Source organism: Xiphophorus maculatus, chromosome 9 (genome assembly GCF_002775205.1).
Source record: "Xiphophorus maculatus strain JP 163 A chromosome 9, X_maculatus-5.0-male, whole genome shotgun sequence".
Taxonomy (NCBI): Eukaryota; Metazoa; Chordata; class Actinopteri; order Cyprinodontiformes; family Poeciliidae; genus Xiphophorus; species Xiphophorus maculatus.
In genome coordinates this window covers 11,458,310-11,466,362 of record NC_036451.1, presented here as the reverse complement: position 1 = coordinate 11,466,362, position 8,053 = coordinate 11,458,310, and positions in this window count along the sequence as shown.

Here is an 8,053-nt window from a genome sequence, read left to right as displayed (position 1 = left end):
TTGCTCTAAATATTGATGATGTAATCATGTGTAACTGCATAGACATGTCGGAGCCTTGAGGCAAACAGTAATGCAGTGTGATTTGTTTTCTGAGCCGACGCCGAGACAACTGCGAAACTCTGGGATTGAGTACTTGTTTCATTTGCGGCTAGGCATTAAATCGTCAAGGAATTCATTGCAGCAATATTTACATGAAAGCCGGAGAACACTTGACTTTACTTCCATAAAGGATGGAATTTAAACTGGTAAAACTGTTGGCAGCTGGGTTCAGTGTGTTTTACAGCATACCTAGACTTTACCTTTTCATACAGAATTGTAAGTGTTTATTTGAGTCGGCATCAATAAAAAGAACCACTTATTTTACTAAGAGTTATAGATGGGTGTATTTTATGTGTTTGGAGGAAAGAAACTGCAAGATTACATGCTAAAAAGAGACTTTTTAAAAAGTTCAAAGTTATGCTCATATACAGTACAGACCAAAAGTTTGGACACAACTGTGTGTCCAAACTTTTGGTCTGTACTCAGTTCAGACCAAAAGTTTGGACACACCTTCTCATTGAATGAGAAGGTGTGTCCAAACTTTTGGTCTGTACTGTATATACAGTTTTAACTGCCCCAACCCAGCTTGCCAATATTTCAGCTTCACTAAGTTTAAACTTTCTTCTAAGCAACAGAGCATCACTAACAGTAAAGCTGTTGCATTACATGCAAGAGACAAAATATGAACAATTCTAGATTATCTGTTGTATATTCCATTGTGAAATTCTTCAGCCAAAATAAAAGAGAAAAAGTTAGAATTTTATTTCACATTTTTCTGCTCATTCTTAGCCTTCAGTCTTACATTTCTGAAGAGTGGGATGTCATAATTGTTTCTGTGAAGCAGGGGAAGGACTTTTTAGACTTTAGAAGCAGAGTTTGCAAATACACATTGTAAGGTTCAGACTGAAGTGCTCTGATATATTAATTATTTTCAATTAGGAAAATGTAAAAAAAAAACATAATTCTGAATACTAAATATTAATTCTGGAAAAATGTGTACTATATTTCAACTTAAAATACATTTTTTTTTATGCCTACTAAAATGTATTCTGATGTATTGTCAGGTCCAATTACTAAGTACATTTTCAAGTAAGATACACCATCAGTTCTGCATATTTCAAATATGTCTGAACATTATTCTAAATGTAAAAGTTTCTCTTTTTAAGCAAGAATATTCTCTATGGCATATACTTTCCAGTCTCTTTATTAGGTATCACCTTTTGCTTCCCAGACAAACTTAATTTCTTTCAACAAGGTGTTGGAAACATTCCTGAGAGATTTTGGTTCCATAGTGAAATGCTTGCTCTTACTGCATAACCATGAAGCAAATATCTTGTTTCACCACTTCCCAAAGTGTTAAGCTGGATTAAGATCTGATGACTGTAGCACACACTCACCTGATTGTCATGTTAAGAAACCCATTTGAGCTGATTTGCGTTTTGTGACATGTTGCATTATTCTGATGTAAGATCCTATAAAATGATGGCTACACTCTGTTCATGAAGTGATGAACATGGTGAGCAACAATATTCGGGTTGGATGTGGCATTTAAAAAGAGGCTCCTTGCAAAGGAACCCAAAATGTACCAGAAGGCATCCACCACATTATCATGCCACCAACAACAACCTGATCTTTTGATTTAAGGCAGGATAGATTCATATTTTTATGTAGCTAATGCCGTAAGACTAATAATTTACCTTTTTGTTTGACTATTCTTTGTAAACCTATGAGATGATTAAATGTGAAAATCCCTGCAAATTAGCACTTTCTGAAATTCTCAGACCAACCTATTTGTCACAAACAACGATGGCACATTCAGAATCACTTAAATCCTCAAATTAGTGACAACTGGGCAAAAACTACACTGAATTGTGCATTTAATACACACTTCAAACATTTTTTTTTGTCTGTTTATATGGAACTTTCCAGTTTTACTTATTCTTAATGTTCCTGATGGGTGTGTCATTCATTATGAAGGTAGAAGCTAATCTGAGCACAGACTTACACACTGTGTTCTGCCACAGTAATAAGGCTTTGGTTATGTTACGCATATGCTAGGTTAATAGGAACTTAGCACGCACACATATAAATGGACCACCTCACCCACACTGAGGTAATAAGGGCTCTGCTCCTTCACAGACATGCACACAGACATTCACAATGAATTAGAAAAGTCTTACACCAGCTTGCCAGGTGTTTTCTCACCACATGCACATGCACTGTGGAGACTTAGCAAACATCAGACCAAACAAATTGACCAGCTGACTCCAAAAACCACAGCCACCTTTTCAGAAAAAAAATATTCCCATTTAACAGTTCTGCAGAACTGTTTTACCCGTATGGGCAAAGCTATTAGTACGTACCATGTATTAAGTATGAAAGTATTTATTCACGGATGTGGGTGACATTTCCTATTGAATGCCCAGACTTGGCAGCAGTGAAGGCGTTCTGTTTCTTGTTATGCATCTTTTTGGTCATGGTTTGTCATATACAAGTAGTGCAGAAAGAGTGAGGGAGAAAGAAGGAAAAAAAGAGAAAGAAAGACAGAGAGAGTGAGTAGAAGCGGATGGAAGCCATGTTGAATAGTAGCAAGAGCTAAACTAAAACCATGTGCTCCTGTGGTTTGAAACTTTGTCATGACTAACTACTTCTGGGAGAGCGGACATAGATCTGGACACTAAAGGGGAAGAAAATCCTTTTTTTCTGTTGAATGACAGTAACTAGAAAGGGAGTGATTTGTTATGATTTAATGCTCATAAAAAGTTGACACGTGAAGCTTCTGACCTCCATGTGAGACGGGCAGGCAGCAGTAACTACCCAATCACAAATTTTGATGTGATTTCAAATGGCTGAAAATATCTCTGAGCTGCTTTAACAAGTTCATTTCCAGACCTGTTTCTGTGGAACACTGGTGTTGACCTTCTGTAACCCACTGTCAAGAGCACCGCTGCCTCTGGCGCCCAGCCTTTGGGCCAGTGGCTGCATAGAAAATTGCATTTCTGCAGCTGAATATGCTGACATGTCAAGGGTCAAGTGAGGGGACACTGGAAAAGAAGAATAAAGCTCACAGGGGAGACAGTGTGTTGACATTGTGCTCGGACACTTTGAAGAATGTTATCTCAGACAGTAAGAAGCTTTGGGCCAATCAATCATTTCACTATTGAACCAGCACCAGTGATTATTCATCCAGGGCCTTTGAAATCTGCCGATGTCAAATGGCTGCCTCATGTACCTCTGCCTCTCCCTCCATGGAAAATTGTCAAAGCTATATATCTTCAGAATGTTTACTTATTAAAAATAAATTGAGTGATTTTTTCTTTCTCTCTCCAGCATGATGATAATCCACAGCAATGAAGGAGCGATCCAGAATAATTTATGAATCTAAAAAAATTGTGTTGGCACAAGCTCCACTTAAGATATTTTAGTCTCAGCCATTGACGCATGAAGGTATTGTAAATCTGGAGTGTGCAGGCAGGACATACCTCAGCAGCAGAGATGGAGTAGGTCGCACATTAGGAAAAAATATGCGTTGCAGTACATTTCTCTGTGATAGCTTCAAAAAGCACTGACCGGGATTTTTTCTGTTGTGTTAATGGGAAATGCTTTGAAGCGTACTGTAAAGCTGACCTCTTTCCACCTACTTTGCCAAAGAGGTCACATAAAACACACTGACACAGGGAACAGAGGTCTGGTGTCAAAAGAGTAGGGAGAGAGTTTGGGTTCAACTGAAAAATAAAAGGATACATGATAGGTTTGTGTGGATAGAGGTATCCACCAGGATCTTACTGTAAGCATGTACCAGCATGATTATTCAATGTGTTGCTCTGGACTTTATTTGGGGTTTTCACAATAAAAGGGACTAAATAAAAATAGACACCACACTTGTTCTATATCTAATAAAATCTCAATAAAATATATCAGCACTGTATTTTAAATGTACACTAATATACTCAATAGCTAAAGGTATAAACAGTTCAAAGCTGTGGCAATTCAAATTTTTCTTTTTTTCTTTTTTTTGAAAAATTTACAATTTTCAAGGTGAATACTTGTGTAAAAGTTGACAAAGAAATTAAATGGAAACTACCATTCAGAAACAGTACAGTGAGAGATGCCTGAGAGACCTTATGCATCCGAAATCAAATGTGTAAAAGCACAATTAGAGATTATATTTAACAATGTATATATATGGGAAATTATTGCTCCACCAAACATGTACAGTGTGAAATGTTGGTTGTCTGTGAATGTTTACATGACTTCCCTAATAATTCCCTGCAATATTCTATGGTAGACAAAGTGTGTATCTTGGAAGGAGATTCTTTGATTTGATTTTGTAGCCATATTGCTTGCTTTGTGTATTGGCATTTTTTGGCCTCATATAATTGAAACTGATTTGAAATTATTTGAACTAAATAATTTTCAGTCTCAATAGAGCAAGTGCCTGTTATTTCAAAAAAATAAGGGCAAATATATTAAATAAAAAAATTAATGACATCTTTGCACTTACTTGTATTTTTCAAAAAACTTCTGATCTCGCTTCCCAGATCCTATGCAAAAACATGAATTTACATGTATCAAGTCAATGCTTTGTTTTCTTGTCTGCTTCTTTTGAGAAACATCACTGTCCAACACTCCTAAAATAAATATTCATAAGCTTCCATGTAAAGCTGAGAACCAAACCTCATTTTGCAAGAAAAGCAGCTTCAATGACTTACTCACTTTTTCATCCTCAGCTTTTAACGTGCCCTGTCAAACATCTGAGTGTTCTCTACGTAATCCTGTTACGGTGCTGAAAGGTTATTTCTCTCACGTGTTGTCTGTACAGTGTATAATTTACAGGCTCAGGCTCTGTGTCAGCTGTGCATGCGTGTGCCTGCAAGATATCGTCATCCTCATGCATGCGTTTGACTGACTATCTGTGACTGTCTGTCGGCCTAAATGGCTTTCTGACTATTTGTCTGGCTAAAGACTGCAGGGTCATGGTGACTGCAGTTTGAGTCATAAATCTTCTGTGAGTTGAGATAATGATGTATATGTGTTCATGGTTTTGAGGAGAAATGGTGAAATGTAAAAAAAATGTCACTAGAGACAGACATTACAGACATTGGGGTTAAGTTAAGACGATGACAAAGATGTGAAAGTTGTTGAGGTTACAGGGGAGGTGGGATTTAACAACAGGGCTGCTGTTGAAGTCGCGGCAGTGGCCGTGAAGCCAAGTGGATGTTTGTGTAAAACAGGGTGGGTGATGGTGATGTGGGAGGGGTTCAGTATGGACTGAATTTGGGGATCCTGTGTTAAGTGGTCGGTCAGCGGTGAAGGCTTGGAGGATTAGATCCCAGTCCTAAAACTCTCCCAAACAGCCCCCCTCTTTGTCCCTCGCACATGCACACACACACACATGCGCACCCGCCCTGCACGCAAACACACTCTCTTCCTGGATTCCAGCTTTGAGCTTTTTGTGAGATTCTCCAGAGCCACCCACCACCAACTCCTCCTCCTCCACCAGTACTACCAATACACTTTGCCTCTTCACTCGTACGCGCACACACACATCAAAAGACACTCAAAACAGAACCAATATCTTGCTGTTCGGTTAATATTGCCACCGTAAAGCGATCCCCTCACACTCACATCACATTAGTGCTGCTATTAGAGCAGACGCAGACATGAGAGCCACAGTATGTGTGTGTTGGTGTGGTGAAGTCTGGAGGAGTTTTATATACATTGAATAGGCTGATTCCATGTGTGTGTTTGTGCATGCATCCAGGCATGTGATTCGAGGGGGAGGAATTGAAAGGGAAGTTCAGTGTGCGTCAGACAAGGTCTTGTGTTTTTGTGTGAGAGAAAGTAGAGACACTGATATCCTGGCACAAGATGAGTGGGAGGAAGGATGGATGAGGTTAGCAAGGGTCTGGCGAGAGCTCAGTAGGTGCAAGCTTGAGAAATTTCCATATGGCAGTAAAATGTCTGCCACTTTGCTTATTGGGTTTCTAATGTGTGCCAGGTGCTGCTGGGACGCTCTCAGGAGCACTTAGCGGACCATTTCCTTGTGTCTGTGCGCAGTATGTGTTTATATGCATTTGTTTTACCCGCATTTGAAACAAATTACGGACTTCAAACCAGATCAAACGCTGCACTGGGACAAAATCAATGTCCACAATTTGGTTTCACAGAGGTTGTGTCCAAAGGCGGCTAAAATATCCCGTTTCCTCATGGGGCCTGAATTACAGAGTAAAGGTGAGGTAAATCTTCAAAATAAAAGCATGGTCTGGAAAAGGGTAATGGCTAGGGTGGGTGTCCAGGCAGAAAACGTCAATGCAATATTCCCAAAAATAAGCCATCTGTGTGTACGGACCGCACAGATGGCGCAGAGCTGTAAAATTCAGTCATTACACAAAAACAGGCCTATGGTATAGTTTTCCTGTTACCTTTGGTAGGAGGACTCTCAGTAGGAAAAGCATATTCTGTAATATGTAGATAAATAACTCTGCTTAAGTTTAGCAAGAACCATATCACTGCTCTAAAACAACAGTTTGATAAAATTATATTGATCTTCTAGGTTCTGGGGGGAAAAAAAGAAAAAAAAACTTACTTAACTTACTGGCTTTTACCAAGCTTGTATTTAGAATTAAATATATATATTTTTCATGTTTATGAAAAAAGAGCTGACACCTTCATTTTCACTCCCTGGTTTTGTGAAAAAAAAAAGTAGATAAATAAAACAAAGATTGTGCTTTCTACCACAAAGCTGCTCTTCTTTCCCTTTATGTAAAACAGGAAACACACTGAAGTTAAGAAGGTGGCTGCCATGACTTAGAGCACGCCTGGTCAACCTTTAATAGCAATCTGGCAGGGGAGTCTGGGCTTTAGTGGTTTTGGCAACAAATAAAAATTATCCTTTTTGAAGTCGCCACATTTCCTCTTACCCAAGTCACTTTGCCAGACTGGATGATTTCCCTTTCAGGCACACTGGTGATACTACACCAGATTCTACAAATGTCCTGCCAATGAGAAAACAACACATTTTAGGAGCAACAAAGATGCCCCTACTACGACCCAGCTACTTACCATAAATAAATGACACTTTCATTGAAAGAAAAAAAAATCTTTAAAATTTAAAGAAAATATTTTTTCAGAGAAATGTATTTCTCTGAATAATTATTGATCACAATTTGAGAATTCCCATTAAGAAATTATAAATACTTGAAAAAACTTTGCAAAATAATTGTCTTGAACAAAACTGACAAGTCTTAATTTATTCATTTATTTTGCTTTTTGAATATGTACTTTTTATTTATTTATTTTTTGCTAACAATGTGCATCGATAACTTGGAACTAGGACAATTCCTGTTTCAAGATGAACATTTAGTACAATTCTGTAATTAGTTTATTTACTTATAATGATGGAATCTCCCCGTCCTTGCTTGGGTCATTGCAGCTGTTTTGCCACTTCACCAAACACATGTACCAAAATAAATAAAACATAAAATTATTTTACAAGTTTTTAAAAAATATATCTTTGAAATAAAGATGCATTTCACTCCCATCACTCAGAATAATGATATCCGTAGTTTAATGAAATCTGTTTTCCTATAGGTGTTCATTTAAAGTTTTCAAATATAAGTGAAATTTTTAACGACAGTATTATCTTTTGGCCACATCTAAAACTGCAAGTTGTCATTTTCTTCAAGAAATACAATTTCATTTAGATGGGGAAAAAAAAATCAACAACTTTACATTACATTTAGAAGTACAGGTGAGGAAAATAGGTCTTTTTCTGTACCAGTAAGCCCAAACAACACAACAGTGAGATACAACAGATATGGTTACATCTGTCTACTTGAAACTCTATATCTCACAATAACATAATTTTATATTCGCTAACTGTAGCCTATATCTTCTTAACATCGTCACGTTTTTCAAAGCATAACGTCAGTTGTACTGAAAACATAATAAACCTGTTTAATCGTCCTTCACTGTAAATGTTTTACCACCGTAGATGAAGTTGCAGTTTCGA